Source organism: Phyllostomus discolor, chromosome 3 (assembly GCF_004126475.2).
Source record: "Phyllostomus discolor isolate MPI-MPIP mPhyDis1 chromosome 3, mPhyDis1.pri.v3, whole genome shotgun sequence".
Lineage (NCBI taxonomy): Eukaryota > Metazoa > Chordata > Mammalia > Chiroptera > Phyllostomidae > Phyllostomus > Phyllostomus discolor.
Genome location: NC_040905.2, coordinates 43,342,789 through 43,362,552, shown reverse-complemented (window position 1 = coordinate 43,362,552; position 19,764 = coordinate 43,342,789). Strand labels below are relative to the sequence as shown.

General features: G+C 42.5%; 1 long non-coding RNA gene across 1 annotated transcript in view; it reads right to left on the bottom strand.

Annotated features, from left to right (window-relative positions):
• LOC118499460 overlaps nt 1-12,697 on the bottom strand; it is a 70,347-nt gene extending 57,650 nt beyond the window's left edge. The window contains exon 1 of the long non-coding RNA XR_004901945.1: nt 12,681-12,697. This is a non-coding gene — a long non-coding RNA (uncharacterized LOC118499460). The remainder of the gene's footprint in view (nt 1-12,680) is intronic.
• Between the last annotated feature and the right edge of the window lie 7,067 nt (nt 12,698-19,764).

Genomic DNA, 19,764 nt, shown 5'->3' with positions numbered 1-19,764 from the left:
TACAAATCATAGGGATGCCAGAAGGAGAAAAGAAAGAGCAAGAAATTGAAAATTTATTTGAAAAAATAATGAAAGAAAACTTTCCTAATTTGGCAAATGAAATAGACATAGAAGTCCACAAAGTTCAGAGAATCCCAAACAATTTGGATCCAAAGAAGACCACACCAAGACACATCATAATCAAAATGCCAAAGGTTAAAGAAAAAGAGGTAACCTTAAAAGTAGCAAAAGTAAAGGAGAGAGTTACCTACAAAGGAGTTTCCATAAGGCTATCAGCTGATTTCTTAAAAGAAACTTTGCAGGCTAGAGGGGACTGGCAAGAAGTATTCAAAGCAATGAAAAGCAAGAACCTACAACCTAGATTACTCTACCCAGCAAAGCTATCATTTAGAATGGAAGGACAGATAAAGTGCTTCCCAGATAAGGTAAATCTAAAGAAGTTCATCACCACCAGGCCATTATTATAGGAAATGTTAAAAGGACTTACTTAAGAAAAAGATCAAAATGTGAACATTAGAAATGCAACAAATTCACAACTATCAGCAACTAAATCTAAAAAAAACAAACTAACTAATTAAAAAAAAATTACCAGAACAGGAACAGAATCATAGATATGGAGATCATTTGAAGGGTTATCAGCTGAGAGGGGAAGGGGGAAAATGGGAGAAAAGGTGTAAGGTTTAAGAAGCATAACTAGTAGGTACAAAATAGATAGGGAGATGTTAAGAATAGTGTAGGAAATTGATAAGCCAAATAACTTAAATGCATGACCCATGGACATGAACTAAGGCAGTGATTACTAGAGGTAAGGGGAGTACCAGGAGGAGGGGGACAAAGGGGGAAAAATGGGACAACTGTAATGGCATAACCAATTTTTAAAACATGATATGCTCACCTAGATGCACAAGAACAATGGACAGGGCTTGCTTAAGGTAAAGATAAATCTTTTACTAACAAGTTGTAAGCCTGGGGTGTGACTGCCTACTGTGACCTGCCCAGCTAGGAATTTGTGATCAGATCACCCTGTGAGGTTACTTTCCATAGAACCCCTTTTTCTTCCACACATGTAATAGAGCAAGGGCATCCAAAGTTGAAGGTAGTGGTTTGCTATGCACATAAAAAGGAGAAGAACAACTCCATGATAAGGAAGTGTGACCCAGCAAATGGAAGTTTGGCCATGTGGCACCATGACATGTGATCCAACAATTAGTATTGAAGGAAACAGATTTTTATTAACAGGATTCCAACCTTGAGGAGACTGAGAGCCTTGTTCCTCTGTAAAACCCAGTACTTCTCTTGCTCCCCAAAAGGCTATAAGCCAAAACCATGCCCAGAAGTTCCCCATATCATTATCTGCTTTTAAGCTGGCTGCACAAACAACTCTCCATCCTCTCTGGAATGTGCATTTGTGAGTTTCAGAGTCACCATCCTCTGGCAGCAGCTCTCTCCTTCAGGATCTGGGGCACATTTCCTCAGCCTCCACATAGTGGTCGAGAAAACATGTGCCATGTCACACCGGATCATGGTGGAGTTCAGGGAGGCACACATCCCAAGGGAGCGGCTTCCCCGTATGTCCATAGAAGCAAGAGTCAGCATTCCCAGTCACAGTTCAGTTCCAAGCATCTCCCACAAATCTGTGCTTGGTTAGGCAGGTGCCCACACAGCTCCATCAGCCCTGCTGCTGTCTTCTTCAGGCACGCTTCCGAGTGAGTCTCCTCTCCTACACCAGACCTCGTAGCAGACTCTTTCCTACACACCAGACCTCGTGATGTACCAGGAACCTGTCCTACACCCTTTCAGCTCTCATGGCTACTTCTCATGGTGGACTCCCTCCTCTCTTTCAGCCCACCCTCATTTTAAATGCTTGGCCCGGAACTTCCTATGTAAACTCACATCCGACCCCTCCAATGATGTGCCACTTTTGCCAGTTTCTTTTACCTTCTTTTGGCTGCCATCTTTAGTCAGGGGAAGAGTTCCCCGTGACACATGGACATCCAGGGTGGGCATCCACCTCCCTGGCTATGTCACAAGTCATGTATACACTCTTAAAGTCATGTATACCTTCCAGCCTGGGCAGTAGCCCTCTCAATTCAAAAAAGGCACAGCTATTAACTTATTATTATGCAAAGTACCTTAAATGCTGTACCATCCATCTCCCCGTTACAGAAGCACTTTCCTTCTCGGAGGCTGGCCAGGCCCCATCCTACACTCAGCACCTGCTCTGTGTTGGGCAGCAGCTGGTACCTGGGCCCTGCTGCAGGTGGCAGGCCCAGAGTGGTACAGCCCTGAGCACTAGACAAGCCAGTGGAGAAGGAGCCCAGGGTGTCTGTTAGGTTACTTTCTTCTCCAGTCCATTTTGTGTCATCGGAAAGACAAAACCTGTGGCAAAAAGTGCAGGAGATGAAACTCCATCCAGAAAGGAGCCCATGGTGGGGGGTGTGCCTATGTGGGGATACTTGAATGTTGGTAGTGTTAAAGTTAAAGAACAAAATTCAATTGAGTAAATTTGAAGATCTAATTGGCTTTATTAAATGAATTTAGGCAGCATTCCATTTGACAACTAGAATGGTGTTCTGATGAGTTGTAACAAAAAGATGGGAAGAGAGAGGGGGGCTGAGAAGTTAAAAGAGTGAATTAATTCAGACAAGAACACCTTCCCTTAGGGAAAGCAGGGGGATTTATCAGGGAAATCACCTCACGAGTGTTGATCAAAAAAATTCCAAACTAGTTTAAAATTCCATTCCTGGGAGAGGCTAAAACTGCAATTAGGTTAGTTACTAAATTTTGGTTTGGTGACTGTGGCTCAGCAAAACTGACTCCATTTTGACCTGTTGTTTCATTTTTAAACAGTAGCTTTTATTTTAAGGCAATGGAACGTAGCTAAAAATTGTCTCTGCTCTCATTCTTCTCATACACATACACTCCCGTGAATGCTCACTTTCATATTCATTCTTTGCAAAGGAAACTGTACTTACAGCTCTGTGTCAATCCAGCGGGGCCTTCTAGTGCCTCTAATTCAATGTCTTATTTTCCTTAATATCCAAGAAAATGTTTGGATATACTCCCGGGACCATAAGAGGATGCAAAGAGCTTACAGCACCTTCCTCCTCTCCCAAGTCCACGCCTCAGTGGCCTCCAAGGAGTCAGTCATGAAAGAGAAGATGAGGCTGTCAGGGGAGCTGAGAGCTGGATGCAGAGTTCAACCTGGGGTCAGGCCAGGCAAGCTAAATGGCTGAAGCTCTGCCTGGAAGCAGAGGTTGAATCAACAGCTCACGGTCAAAGTGAAAGGGTAAAGATGAGATGGTGCCTGGGAGAGTGACAGCTGTGGCTGGTCTACTTCTCAGAAGAAAGTGCTGCAGTCAGAGTCCCCTTTCAGCTTCCACATGGCATTCTGAATCTCCTCTCTTCCCTCTGCCAATGTATTCTCTCTCCCAGGGTCATTTGCATGGTAAGCTTTAGCCCCCAATTGCAAAATAAAAGCCATTTCACCTTATAAAGGACAAATACGCATCAACTTACAGAAAGGAGAGAAATTTCGGGGGCAGGAGTGTTTTCTGATCTTTGGAACTTTCGTTTCCATCCAACTCCAGTCCTGCTCAGGAGACAAATAGGAGGCTGCTTCCAAGGTTGGAACTCTCTGAAGAAAACCTCTACTTTCCTTCAATACTACCTGCAGTTTTCACTATTTATCTCTTAAGGTGGAAGCATTCCCCTGCAAAGCTACTTTTTCCTGAACTGTCCCTTAGGACAGGGGCCTTACAGTGCCTGGACAAAGGACAGCCATATTCATTGTCACATTATAGGTACCTCTCAGACCTGGAAAGGACACAGACAAGTTTATTCATATGTTCAGAAGAAGAAAGCAGCATAATGTAGAAAGAGACTCAAATTTAAAGTCAGGGTGAAACTGGAGAAGTTGGCATTCATGCTGCCTGTCACTGCCAGAACCAACAAGTAGAGACAAGCATTGAATCTTCAGAAGCGTTTCATTCAGATTCTGGTGACCTGAGAAGACAGCAGGTCATCTACCCACAGAGACTTTCTTACATCTCATCTCAGGCCGACCTTCTGATAAGGAAAAGAAAAGGGTAGGTAAGAGGTTTGGAAAAAAAGCCTAATTAGATAACAGTTGCACTCCACGAAGATTTTCCTAGTATTTCTTTATCTCCTGATCAATGATTCTTTATCTGCCTCACAGAGGTCCCTCCAGCGGAACACCATGGCTGATACCTTTGCAGACCCCCTGGGGCACAAAGGTTGGATAGCTAGTTGACCTCCTGGAGTCACATATGTCGCATATTCCAGCTCTTGGAATAACAGCCTTCCACATGCATTAATTGCTTAAGCCTATCAACTATAACTATTGCTAAAATCCTTAACTCTCGAGTTCCCTTATCAAGGAGACCTGGGTCCACTAATAGTTATATTATCTTGAATAAAATAGCTAATCGTTGATATTCTATCTGCAAAGTGAAATGCAAGCTATTTTTCAAAAGATGGTTGTAAGATTCAAAATAAAGTATATGTGAAAATACTTTTAAAGTTGCAAGTCTTTTAAAATGTAAGTTATTGTAATATTTGAATTTGTAAGACATAACTTATTTGTCTTTTCAAGGCACTGGACCTGCAATTCAAGTCCCTGCCACTAGAGGGACGGTGTTATCTCTTAACCTATGAAAACCAAGCATTGCCCACTGCCTTAGGCACTTGCAGCCCGAGTCCAAAGTCAGTTACCTAGAGGATTCCTTGCGTGCTCAGACCCCAGGCTTGATTAGCGACCTCTTCACAGTAGGTGTGAACTTTATTTGCTGTACATCAGGACCTGGAACTATGTCTGTACTTTTCAGAGCCTTAGCCTAGTCCCTGAAAGTGGTAAAGGAGCCCAAGAGTACGTGTTTTTAATAAATCAAGTCATGAACTCCTCCTGATGTCATTTTGATAATTGAGTTCCCTTAGAGCCTGAAAATGAGGCTACAGGTTCCATCTTGCTCTTGGTTTCACAAAGCCAGAATGATGTACTGCTGTGTATTTCTTCCCAATTCTACATTCAATGACATCTCATTGGCAGCTTGAACATGGCCTTGAAGGAGATATATTTATACCACAGAAATCAGCAATCACTACTAATCACCCTCGTTTTCTTGCCCAGAGCTGGTTAAACGTTTTTCAGCACAGCACTACAGGAGGTCATATAATGGGGAGGAGTCAGCTAGCCTGGAGGTGATAGGTGGAGAGATAACCAGGGAGGGTATAGCAGATGCCCCTAGCTACTGAGTTGGCCAAAAAGTTCATTTGTTTTTTCCCGTGAGATGGCTCTAGTAGCACTTAGCTGTCTTTAACTTCATTCGAAACAATTTTGTTAGATTGCAGTGTGACCACTGTTGCATCAGGTTGCATTAAAAAAAAACTCATCAAAATTGGTGAATTTTTGTGCAGCCATTTTAATATCGAAGATGAAAGAAAATATGCAACATTTTCAGCATATTAGGGTTTATTATTTCAAGAAAGGTAAAAATGCAACTGAAACAAAAAAAGATTTGTGCAGTGTATAGAGAAGATGCTGTGACTGATTGAACATGTCAAAAGTGGTTTGCGAAGTTTCATGCTGGAGATTTTTCACTGGACAGTGCTCCACAGTTGAGTAGACCAGTTGAAGTTAATAGCAATCAAATCGAGACCTTAATTGAGAACAATCAATGTTATACCATGCAGGAGATAGACAACATACTCAAAATATCCAAATCAATAAAGCTATTGGTGAAAATGAAAAATGTGTCTTATTTTATGGAAAAAACCATATGGCCTACCCAATATTTTCTCATGCTTATTCTTAGCTTTGTCCTTAAAATGCAGCTACTGTTGGCAATTTATTCAGATTAAAAAGCACATATCCCAGCCTACTGTGGGGTTAGAGTCACATGAGCTAGTTCTGGCCATTGAGACAGAACTAGAAATTTTCTGGGAAAGGTCTTGTTTCTTGATATGGGCACCACCTCTTCCTCTGTAATTTCTGCTGCTTCTTTGTTCTTCCTGGAATGATGACTGGAGATGGACCAGCCATCTTGTAATACCATGGCAGGATCTTTAGGATGAAACATTCAGGAAGGGCTGGGCATGTCAACAGAGGAAACCAGAGCACAGGTGACACTGTGGAGCTGGCAGCCCCCTGAACTGCCCACTTCTGGGCTCCTTGTTAGGGGAAACATAACCCCTATTTATTTAAAGTCCTCAGTTGGTTCTCTTTACATGCTGTCAAATACAATCTCTTATTAAGAAAGAACTTCCATTACAAACTAATGTTTATGCTGATTTGACCAGAGAGGCAGGAACTAAACGTCAGCTAAGTGGAGCATTTACTTTGTGTGACCTAAAAGCTCTCAGATTTGCACCCCCTGAGCTCTTGACCTCTCCTTGCCCAAAGGAGCTGGCATTTGTCAGGTGGGAGGGAAGACCATCATAAGTTTGCTAAAGCAATCACAGTTTTCTTCTGTCCCTAGGGTGTCATATCCTGGATTAACTGGCAGTGGTGGTGAACCCCATACAAGAGGCTGGAAGATGGATTCTGGCTGTACCAGCCAGCCTGCACAGCAAGCAGCAACCTCTCCTCCTCCCTGTCACTGTGCTAGTCCACCAACAGCCTTCAACTCTTACTTCCAGATTCTCAGCCCCCAGGAAGACAAACCCACCTTTCCCTGCCTAGCCCAAAGCTGCCTTCCCAGGAAGAGGCCTTTTGAATTCAAGTACAGAAAATCCTCATTTTTAAAAAAAAGCCTTCAACCATTGCTAGCAATTTGTGTATCTTGCTTACCTAGCTTTCCTAGGGAAAAGACTCGTCTCTATAGAAACTTTCACTTCACAGGGGCTCCTACAGCAGCTCGGAGACAGGCTGTCTCTTCCAGGACAGGCTCCCTAGCAGAACGTTTCTCACTTAGGTGCATGCTGGGGGACTGGGGAGAGAGGGCACTGGACTCACTGGTGGCTTTAAATCAATCCATCTCTCTCCTCCCCTCTCCTCTCCTCTCCTCTCATCCCCTCCCCTCCCCTCCCCTCCCCTCTCCTCTCTCTCTTTCTCCTTTCCTCCCTTTTTAGTGCAAACAAATGGAGGAGACAATTCCAGTAATAAAGAATATTTCTCTGTGTAGTTGCACTTTCCTTCTTAGGCTCTTACTTGTGTGTGTGTGCGTGTGTGTGCGCACATGTGCCCATGTGTGCACACGCGCACACACACACACACACACTCCATCCCAGTTAGGTCAGTGGTTGCCTTGAGGTGGTGCATTAGATGGAACACTCAGGGATCCCATCTTGCCTGGGACTCACCACTAACTTAGGCCCACTTTCCTAAAAGCCCTTCAGTCAACCTAAGGTAAGTTTGGGTTGTGGGGCACTCTCTTGTCTTAGAGAGGAATGCAAAGTCATCTAGGCAAAGTTACTGTCCTTCAACCCTAAAATACAAGCGAATCCTGCCTTATAAATAGGGTGATCATAGAGTTTATCACCCAATCAGGACATCTATGAGGGGAGCTCTCAATAATCCTGCTGAGGCCCTGGCCAGCCTGGCTCGTTTGGTTGGAGCGTCACCCAGTAACCAAAGGGTTGCTGGAGGCAGCCAATTGGTGTTTCTCATGTCAATGTTTCTCTCTCTGTCTCCTTCCCCCTCTGTCTTGACTAAAAATAAAATAAACCTTTAAAACAATTATACTGGGGCAATAGCCTCACACCAGGATTGCCTGGGAACACTGAAACTTTGACCGCTCTGCTTTGCACTTGAAAACGTGTGTTTTGCGGACCACACAGGACATGACGGCTCCCTGTGCTCTGCTTCCCGCCCCCGAGGCCCCGCTGCTCCTAAAAACGGAGAAATTTGGGAACTTAGAAGTTTCTGAAGGCCATGTGGATTCAGAAGTAAGGAAAGAAATGACCTTTAAAATGATTAGAATATAGATTTTTCAAGAAGAAAGATTTGTATATACAGGATGGGGCAAATGTAGGTTTACAGTTGAGAGTACATGAAACAGAGTTTATTCTTATATTATTTTTCATTAATAATTGAATAATTTTCCACACGAACAACTGTAAACCTACATTCACCTCACCCTGTACAATATTTCATATATTATATCGGAGGGTAAGCACCTACCTTCATACACACCCTCATGTACATGTGTTTTCTTGAATCTTTTAAGTTGTTGTCTCTCCAATGTTGCTTGGAACTAAATTGTTCTCCTCAGGTCTGGCCCCTCCTCCTCTGCTCACAGTCAGACTTTCATCTCCTCAAAAAGTTGGGGCTGATGATGATGACAAGCACAGTGAGTGTGGGCCACCTGAGGGGCTGGGAGATAGAAGGAGCTAGCTTCTTCATCACACGGAGAAAATCCCAGAAGGCAAATCCCCCTGATGCTCTCCTTTCTCAGTAATTCCAGCCTATTCATGCTTGTTCATTCTTCAAAGCAAACTTTAGCATCAGCTAATTGCTTCCATTTATTTTTCTTGATGTATTGTTTTGGGGTATTAACATAAAGGTTAACTTAGGGGAAAATGACAGCCCAATGTTGTTAAGTCTTGGTTTACCTTTCCACTTTGTTTTCTTTTGTGTTAGGTTTTTATTCTTTTTAAAATACAAACCCTTGGACCATGACGCTGGCAATCTGATTTAGTATTTGGAGATGGGCCAGGGCAAAGGGGCTCAGAGGAATAGGGAAAGAGCCCACAGGCTCAAAAGACAAGCTCAATATAGTCCATTTCACATGTTAGATCCTAGATCATCTCACACCCCATCTGAGTGTGCCTGAAATCCTGAAATGGGGAGGCAAATACTGTTCCTAAATTGTGGTAGTAATAATTGCAAGTAAAACAGCCTTTTATGTGTTGAGCCAGGCAGCGGGCCAACAGTGTTCATGGGGAAGGAGACTGGTCTTAGAGTCCCAGGACACGGGTGAGCGGTCTGGCTTTGCTGCCCTCAGCTCCTCCGTAAACGTGAAAAACTTGACTTAGTTTCTCTTTTTTCCCACTTTCTGGAATGTAGACGTCTTACCCCAAATTGTTGTGAGGATCAAGTGAATCACATGTCCGTTTTTCATGAACAGCTGAACAATATCTAAAAGCAATAAGATGATTAAAAAGTGAGACGTCATTATTAGAGGTTTTTCCAATGGGAAATTATATTTTAAGTCACAAATATCTGAACATAGCTTTTGAAATTCAGCATGCTCTGGAGCTTGGAATTGTTACAGACTGCAAGAATTCAGGCTGTGTTCCCCACCCGATCACAGTGAGGTCATCTTTAAGGATCTACCAACAGAAGAAGATTACCTGGGCACACAGCTGATTGTTTAACACAACCGGGGAATTTCAGAGCAAGAGACTGTCAACTCAGTACTGCAATAGCAATACATTTGTGGGGCACTTTTTAAAATTTAAATGAAATTCACTTGTGAGAAACTAAAGATTCTTTCAAAACTGACACACACATCCCTTCTCCCATTTATTCAATGGCTCAATAAATGAACGCCAGCGTTTAGCAATCCAAAGTCCTACCTTCTGCCAAAGGCTGGGCATGTGAAGATCATTTCACACTTTTCTTTTGGGAAAGCTATCTACACACTCACCAAGGGCACATCCAAGTGATTAAGAAGAAATGGGAAGTGTATGAGGACTGAAGTACCAAAAGCACCGCTAGTAAAACTCCATGACCAACAGGCTAATATGTGAAATGCCCTGGAAGCAAAAGGGAGAGATATTGTCCTCTTTCATAGACTAGCCTCATAACATGAGCATCTCCTGTTGAAAGATGAAGAGACATCCTGGCTGGTGTGGCTCAATGGACTGAGTGGTGGCCTGTGAACCACAGGGTCATAGGTTTGATTCCCAGTCAGGGCACATGCCAGGGTTGCAGGCCAGGTCCATGTAGGGGGCACGTGAGAGGCAACTGCACATTGCTGTTTCTCTCCCTCTCTTTCTCCCTCTCTTTCTCCCTTTCTTCCCCTCTCTAAAAATAAATAAATAAAACCTTTAAAAAACATATTGATGTATTCTTTATGTTTTTCAATGCCCCTTCTGATCTCACCTCACAGGTTTCAGGACTATGTACATCCTGTTTGTAAAGCGCCTTTAAAGCTATTTTTCATGCCTTCTGTCTCTCTCAATACTTCTCCTGTCCTACCTTTCTCTTCTTGAAAACACAAAATTCTGTTTTATTTTCTCTTAAAAAGGATCACCTCCACAACTATAAAGTTGTTCACATACTTTGGAAGTTCTAACAATGTTATGTGACAAAAACACACAACAGTCTTTACATTCTTTGAGTTCTTAGTTTTTACCTTGGAAAATGGTTCCAAAATAACAGCTCAAATGCAGAAAAAGAAAAAAGAAACTACATGTAGAAAGAAAAGGCATTTATAGTAAAATATTGGAAAATGCCCAATGATCAAGTCAAATGAACTTGTGCTGAATTTAAAAGTTAAAATATCACACAACTTTAAGGACAAGAAAGGCTTTATAGAAACATTTCAAATTGCTTATGATCAATGAAAAATACAAACAGAAAACAGTATACATATTATGATTACATAGAAATTACGTTAAGAACTGGAAAGAACCGAATAATCGACAGAGCGCACAGAGAGAAGAAGGGGCACAGCCCCTCAGGGCGCTGCTCTCACAGCAGGAGCAACGGAGAAAGACGCTCCCATTGGCTCCCGCCAGCCGCTCGCCCTTCCTCCCCACCTTCCCAGCCCATTCCAGAACAGCGTAAGAAAAAAGAAACAATTTGCATTGAATAATATTAAAATTTATATTTGCTAAAGACTAACTACGAGCTTTTGACAGCCTCACACTGTCAGTCTGTCTGTCCCAGCTGCCACTAAGCTGGGATGGCTCTACGGTTTCCTAACAGCATCACACGGGCAGTGTTTAACAGAGGTATTTCGATCACTTAAAAAGTATTGACTTGATTTCCCTACAGCAGAACACCTCCTCAGGCTTGAGAGAAGGGGTGAGGGGGTGCGACATAGCCCTTATTTCTATATTTAAAATGTTTTAAAAATGTCAATAATACTCTTTCCAAATTTTGGCAAAAAGCAGGGACAGATTGTACCAGTATGTCAGAGCTCAGACATAAATAGTTTATTTGTCCAGCCATAAACTTAATATTAAAAAAAAAGTAACCTACTTTAAATGGGAACAAAACCTAATAATTAAAATATTCTCTGAAAGGAAGAGATGCATTTATTCTGCTCAAGTTCTTATTGTTGAATCATATTTTTTTCCCTAACTACTTTGTAAGTTCACATCTATTCTGTTGTAGGTTATTTTTTCTTAAGGCTTAAAATCACTTATCTACTGTCTGGGCCATGGACTCTAAAAATCAGAAGACAATGTTGGGGTATCACTGCAAAAGCACCCCTCCGTCCTTAAGCACTGCCCCCTCCCCTCAGGGGGTTTGGCCACAGCTGCCAAGCTTGTCGGTCCCCTAGGGGCACAGTTGGTGGCACCAGGCTTTACCCTCAGACAGCCCATGCACATGTGTGCTGGGAGGCATGACGCCTGGTGCACTATGTGTGATAGGAACAGACACAGAAATCACCTGAAAGCCCATCACCAGGAGAAGGGGTAGTCAACTGTAGTGTATTTATTCCTACAGTAGATATTATACAGCAGTTAAAGTGAATGGACTAGATCTATGGGCATTCCCATAGTTATACCTCAAAATACACAATTTGAGCAAAACCACAATTTACAGAACAAATATGAAAGCGATCTATGGTATAATACCATTTATTTGAAACTTAAAGTATGTAAGTATGTAAAACATATTTTATTTATAGATACATATAGTTGTAGTAAAGGATAAAGAAATGCATGCAACAACAGATACTATGTTTTAGATACTAGTAGCTCTGGTGAACATGAGGGAAATTATTTATCCAATGTTTCCTTGAACTGGATATGTACATATGAATATTGTATTGTTCTCTATACTTTTTTGTAAGCAAAAAAATTCATAATTTTATAAATGGAAAAGAGAAGGAAAAATACACTAAAATATTTCCAGTGGTTATTCCTAAAGGGTAAGATTATAGGTTAAATTCCTTTACTTTTTCTTTAAAAAGTCCCCCTAATTTGTCTATTATGACATTTTATGACAGAAAAAGGACAATTGATATATAAGAAAAAAGTCTGAAAAGTTTTCTAATCAGGCACAAATGAGAATTAAGCTTATTTTATGTATCTATGTTTATATATAACATATATGGAGTAAATACCATACTATGTATACACATATATATAAAGTATAATGTATATGGGAAGCTATACATTGGCTAAACTTCTTACTAAGATGCAAATGACTGACACATGAGTTAGGAACAGCTGCAGGTTGAGAAGGGAAAGATAGGAGCAAGAGAATATTGAGTGACTGAAAAGATTGTTTCTATGTTGAAAGATGGAAGGTGAGGGGGTAGGAGCTGAAATGAAAAGGAAAATCAGAAACAACTATCACAGTTAAGAGGAAACTAGCGACTCCAAGAAAAAGTGTACTCCACTACAGGTGATGGGCAAGCCCATGGCCCCCACGCATCAGGTAGGGCCCTGTGGTCTGTGTACATGGAGATTACCAGCCATGCTCCCAGGACGGGAGTGAGGAAATAGAGGCCTGAGTTTGCTGGGATGGCGTCCCTTACCTCCCAGGACAAGGACAGGCTAGCTTGTGTCTAAGTTCCTTGCTGCCCCGCCCACTGAGGCCTGTGACACCTAACCAGGATCTGCTGCTCCAGAACTCTTTGGCATAAGCATCTCTTCTACCTTCAGCGCTGTAAACAGAAGCACTTGACTTTTAATTAATGGAAGTGGATGCATTTCTTTAATACACACACAAGTAAAAGATTGATTTATGTTTTTCGAACACACGGAGGAACAGCTTAATTTAATAGCACCGAAGGGGGCCGGGAAAAGGTCTTAGCAAGACCCATCTGGCCCAGCTCCCATTTAGCACGGATCACTTCCCACTCACGGCAGAGATGCTAATTGTGAGCGCTACTTCCCAACACCATAGGATGTGGTGTAATTATACTGCTCATAAAAGAATTCCAAATAGGGCTCTGTTTTGAATTTGATGAAACATAATGAGACATCTCTGTGGCAGATAACAGCATTCGTCTTTCAATTAATGGGGTACTTGCTCAGAGTCATCCCAAAAACCATTAGGCACCGATTAGAGAGATTTATGGCCTCTAAAAGGACCAAACACAAACATTTTTTCAATTAGCAAATGCAGTAAAGCCATCTTTTTGGAGGACATCGAGGAGGACATTTATTTAAATGAAATGTGAGAAGACAGAAGAATTGCCTAGAACACCTTCCATCCAGATCTGAAAGTCAAATTACCCAAATGCTTGTCTCATTAGGCCATTTTGTGGAATTTTCTTTTCTTTCTCTCCTTCAGTCATTCATTTGTAAAAATAATCCAACATATATTTATGAGACATTACCGTGAGTAAGCAGGGGTGTCCAAACTTTTGGCATCTCTGGGCCACACTGGAAGAAGAGGAGTTGTCTTGGGCCACACATTAAATACATAAACACTAACAAAAACCGATGAGCAAAAAAAAAAGTTTTAAGTAAATTTATGATTTTGTGTTGGGCTGCATGCGGCCTGCAGGCCTCAGGCTGGACACCCCTGGTAGGGCTTGCCCGTGTTAAACTGTAATGATGAATCAGAAGGGGAACTTCCCCATAGAAGGAACTCTGCGTGTTTGAACGAAAACAGATGTGAAATTAGAAATCCTTAATTCAAGTTCAAGCTTTACACATTTCAGGTAAATGACTTTGAGTGAATCATGTAACCTTTCTGACCCTGAAAGTCCTCAAAATGAAAATGAGAATACCGACCTTTCAAACCTCGTAGAATTGCTCTGAGTACAATGGTGTACACAAAATCTGACATCGTAAAGTTCTACATAAATCAATAGCAAGAGGCTATTGGTATTCAGAAACTCACTGCCCAGGAGGGGAGATTTAAGGCACACACACACAAAAACCTATAGTATAAGGCAAAAAAGCCAGTGCAGCTCTGATAAAGGTATGCATTTATTCATTAGTTCAAAATAGCTCTTGAATCCTGATGAGCTCCAGATGATGCTCAGATGAAGTGCGAAGGAGTCCAGAAGGGACTGAATCATCTGCTTGCTTTCTCAATGCTCCCTCCACAAACACTCCCCCAAACTCACAGTATCCTTACAAGTGTTGGTGTGCCTCTCATTCTTTCCTGTTACCATGAAGCACACTGTGCACAGTTTGATATCCTTTCACTACGAGGATCTGCCATTGCTCTGAAAACTGTCTTACCCTAGTCTCTCCCTGTCCTCTCCCCGCCCCTGCCCCACTTCTCACTTGAAGAGGAGAAGGTGAGCAGATGGATAAGCTTTAAAGACACACACACCTGCCTGTACTCGGTCTTGTCCAAGCCAAGTGACCCAGGGAAGACATCTCCGTGTCTCAGTGATCTCCTCTGCACAGGGGGTAAATTATACCGACCTTGCAGTGCCCTGTAGGGCGAGAGTAGCTTATGGAAAGCTTCTGACACACTGAACACACTCAGCAATTGCAGCCATTTTTATTGTAACAAAGGCTATTTTGATCTGTTCTTCTGGTTTCCTCCATTCATGGAATGGCTCAGGTTTTGATAGAGAAGTTAATTCAGCTGAGTCATAGATGTTTTCTTTTTGCTTTTCTTGATTTGAGAGAAGAAAATGACCATGGTTCAAGTTTTTCTTCAGTACCCTTTAAGTCAGTTATTCAAAAGATATGGGCACAAGAAGATGGCGTGCTAGATGGAGCACTTGCTGCCTCTCGCAGTCACAGAGCTACAGTTCTCTTCTCTCTCCGATCTATTTTTAGCCTTGTTTTTTTCTCAATCATTTTTCATATGGTCCACTTTATATTTCTTCCATCAAAGGCGGGGGATGCCACATTTTTGGCTCAGCCTCTCCAGTTGCAACAATTCAGTTTACCATTATATTTTACTTTAAAGCACATAATAAAGCAGAAGTGGCAAATCACCCAATTTCTAAAAAAGAAAAAAAATGGTGTTGGCAGAGCCTCGCCTTCACCTGGTGGGCGGATGATTGGAAACAAGAAGATGGGTACGGAGGGCTCTGCAGTCCACCCATCAGCACAAGCTATGAAGTGCAGCCTGTTTATGCTTTTCACACTGATGATCCCCTGTGATCCCAGAGAGACTGGAGAGAGGTAAGTTGTGGGCCAGTCCTCATCCAATCAAGATTCAGGACCACGAGTTCAATTATTGCCCTTGGCCACTCAGCAGGGAAACGTTCAAACCACAGCAGAGGACACAGATTTGATCTGACAAGTCTAAGCGCTTTCACACAAGTTAACAGAACTTGGAATTATGGAGACACTTAAAAATAGCCTTTGACTAAAGATTTTCTCCATGACATTTATTTGTTTCTTTGCATTTCTGAAAATGTCCAGAAAGTAGATATTTGAAAGCCTTCCTCAATGACTTTCTCATTCAGCAGTAGATAGGTTTATTTTATTTTATTTTTTTAGTAGAGGAACTTTGTTTACTATTTTCTGAGGCTCCTGTGCTACTGTAGGTCCTCCGAGCAGCAGGCCCACCCGGAACAGAACATGCAGAAGGGACAGGTTTGTGAAGGGTGCGGGGGTGGGGGGTGGAGCAGGAGTGGGCTGGCCGGGAGAGCCTTCAGACCCCTACACAGGGCTGATAGCTGTGCAAGGAGAGGGAAAGTGGAGAGCTGGGCAGGAGGAGGTTCACAGTGCAGTGAAACACTGATAAAATCTCAGCCAGGCCAATAAGGAGCCCCATTGCAAAGACGGCCAGTTAGAGGAAGCCCAGACTGGGCAGATATGGCCTGGCTCTAGTCTCCCTACTGTGCTTGGCTACTGGGTAGGAGTAATCCATGGAGAACAAGGCCTCAGCATGAATGTGGCATTAGATCCCACGTTGCCCAGTGGGAGGCTGCCCATGAATGATTCACTTCATCACAACTTCTCTTGAAGGGAGGTGAGAGTAGAGCACCTCCACACTGCCCTGCCTACTGCTTGTGCCACACACGTCTGTTTCCCCACACATGTTCAGCAAGCAGCTCCTCCCCAGATCCCATGGGTGTCTCTTGTAGAGGAGACACTGAGGAGAGATTAGTTGTGCAAAACTCAGTCCCATCCCTGCCCTTGGTCATTGTCTCCCTTCTCCAATTCCATCATTTGGCTTTGGGCCCAGCCAAAATGATGGAATTGGAGGAGGGCCCAGAGTTCTGCATTTCAGTAACAAAACAAAATCTTCTTGGTTGCTCAGAGCCCTCCAAATGTATTGGGGTCTTCTACCTCAAACCCTCTCGGTGAGCTTGAACATGCATCTGCTTTGGTAGGCATTCAGGACCAGTGTTGAGTCCTGTGGCCATGGCAATGTGCTATCAATGTGCCATCTGTGCTGGTCCTCAAGACAGCCTCATTTTTATCCTGCTTCCATCTCATCGTAATGACATTTTGGAAGATTAGCAAAGCATCTTAGGCATTTAAACTTGCCTGCACACTGTGAGGCAAAGTATGGGGCAGTGACCCCAACCACTAAAAGTGAATGAGTAATGATTATATGTACTCAAGAAACTTTGTTTTTCACACTGCCCAAGCTGCCCCTGGTGATAAGCAAGCATTTTGATTCCTCTGAATGGTACTTGGCTATCCCAGTGTTCCTTAGGCCTTTGTGCCTCTGTCTACACTGTGTTCTAATTGGAAACGTGCATCTCTCTGTTCAAACCATCATCCTTTAGCCAACTGGATATTTTTCATCTATCATTTATAAAAATACCTTCCACATGTCAGGCTCTTTAAGCATTTATATTACGATATATAAAACAAATAGTCATGGTTGTGGAGATTCTGAGAGCTTAGTGGAAAAAAATGAAAGACACACACAGTGGTTAAGGACATGAGCTTTGGCATCAGAGGACATGGGTTCAAATCCCATTTCTGGCATTTCCTAGTTGTATTTCCTCAGGATCTAGCTCTAAACCAGACAAACAACATCCATCTCAAGTAAAGCTGGCATTCAGATGTCAACAAACATACTAATAATGGAACAACAGATACACAATATGTTAGATAATAGTGTTATGAAGAAAAATAGAGCAGGGTGAGATGGCAGTGAGTGGAGGATGTCACTGTGTTAGATCAGTTAGGGACGCCTCTCTGAAGAGGCAGCATTGGACAGAGATGTAGGTAAGTTGGCAGAGGGCTCAGGTAACAGTCTGGGCAGACAGATGAGCAAGGCCCTGAGGTGGGCGCATGCCTGGTGTGGCCAAGCAATAGGAAGAGGCCAGGGTGGCTGAGAGCTGTGAGCAAAGGTGAAGGCAGGGGCAGGGTCGGGGGGACAGGAGGAGCTGAGGCTGGGGCCAGGTCACGTTTCACCATGTAAACTAAGCTAAGAGCAATATTAAATGGGGTTCATAATAGCAGCTTCCTTTTAGGGTTGTTGTTTGACTAAATGAGATCATGAATGCTAGGCATGTGACATTCAATGAGCACTCAGTATACATCGGCCATCATATTCATGGGAAGTGGACATCAGTGAAGCTCTGAGCCCACCATCAAGAAAGCACAGCAGAGGCTCTGCAGAAAGAAACCAAAATGAAACAGTTTATGCCCTCACAGAGTTTAAGATCTGATAGGAGAAATAAAATGAGAATCTACATGCACGCCTATGGTAGATACAACAGGGCATGAGCCCTGGGAAAGCTCAGTCGTCCGCATTTCAGGAATGAATACTGTGATTTTTTCCCCTTAAAGATCATCATAAGATCCACGAGAGCAGCCATGGACCTTTCTTACTGCAATGTCCATGAGGCCACCACAGTGCCCCGCACATAGTAGGTACCCAATCAGTACAGGGTGGGGCAAAAATAGGTTTACAGTTGTAGGTATATGAAACATAGTTTATTCTTGTGTTATTATTTATTAATTATTGTATTATTTTCCATATGAACAACAGTACACCTACTTTTGCCCCACCCTGTGCTTGTTGAATGGTTCTACAAACTGATTTGATGAGAGTAACCACACATGAGGAAACATTTTTAACTTTTTGGTATTGACAATATTGGTTTCTTAAATTTTCAGATACAAATAAAATGATTTTTTTTACTAATTCATGGGCTAATGCATTAAATGTTTAACTAGGTCACAGGGATTCTTGAAAACTGATGACAAAGAATCCCTTTAATGCAGTAGGGTAGTACTGAGGAAATATCAGTAGCCCTCAGAAAGAAGGTGGCAAGTTTCTTATGAGACGCTTCCACAGGTTTACCCCCATGGTCCCTAGCATTGGTGTCCCCACCTGGTTTGCTTTGTCTATAGGCCAAACTCTATAGAGCAGTTGCCCTCAGAGGTCTTTCTAGCCAGCTCTCACAGCGGAATGCTTGTATTGTGAGAGTAAACAATGGGAAGATTTAAAAAACAAAAACCCAGAACTTGTCCTCCATAATTTCCCAGCCCTACCCTGGCCAAGGACCATTATTCCTAGTCCAGATGCAGAACTGGGGATCTGTCCAGATGTGACTACAGGGCACATGATGTCACCAATCAGCCAGTAGAGATGCTGTTCAATTCCTCTCTCTCTTGGTCAGGAGCAGCCCTGGGGAGGTGGGGGCTCTCTGAGTATCCATCAATGAGGGTCAGAGTATGGGGGCAGGTGACTGAGGATGAGATGTGTCTTAGGGATTCATGTAGCTGATAAAAGAGTTCTTCCCAAGCTAGGGTAGAAATTCAAAAGCTAAAGAAGGAGAAAGAGATTAACCCAGCAAAGTCAGCATCAAACTGAGTTGCTAGGAAACAAGAAGACCTTGATACAGTGGGATCCTGGGAATCAATGCTAAGTGAAACAGGAAGAGGTAGGGGAGGAAATAAAACATGAATGATTTCAGGAACTTGCAAGGGAAATGCTTGAATTGCCAAGGTGCCAAGCTCAGTTTTTAAAGTAATACCAAAAAATGAAATAGAATGGGGCATTTGCAAAGATATGGAAAAATTGAACAGAGATGGATGAAAGGTCAGCTTGAGCTTGTAGAGGGCTCTCCTATTGTGCAAATGTGCCAACAACTGCCCTCACTCTCTCCTGAGCAGCCTGGCCCCTCTCTTACCCCCATGACTAGAGACCCTGATAGTACTGCTATGGGAATTCTTGTGACAAACCTCAGAGCCTTGTGAATCTCTGAGACTGGTGTTCATAAAGAATAGAAGATGTTATAACCAGCTATGGGAAGCTGAACTCCAGAGTACAAAACCAACTGGACCTGAAATCTTGCCCACAATACCCCCTGAACTTTTCTGCTCTGCAAAATAGCCACCTATGCTGCCTGAAATTCTACTGATTAAAGATACATGTACATCACTGTGTATCCTCTTTTAAAAAGACAAAAAACTCATGGGGATGTAAAGTATAGTATAGGGAATATGGTTAATAATATTGTAATACGAATGCATGGTGTCAGATGGGTACTAGACTTATCAGGGTGATCAACTTGTAAGTTATATAAATGTCTGATCACTGTGTTGTTGCTTGAAACTAATATAATATTGTATGCCAACTATAACTCAAAAAGTTTTTTTAGAAACAATTGAACAAAAAGACAAGAAACTCCCAGAATGTTGTTAGAGGTGTTGGCTAGTCATTCACACATTAGCATAACTTAGTCTGTCCACTTTTCCTTTTAACATCTAGCTAAGAACATT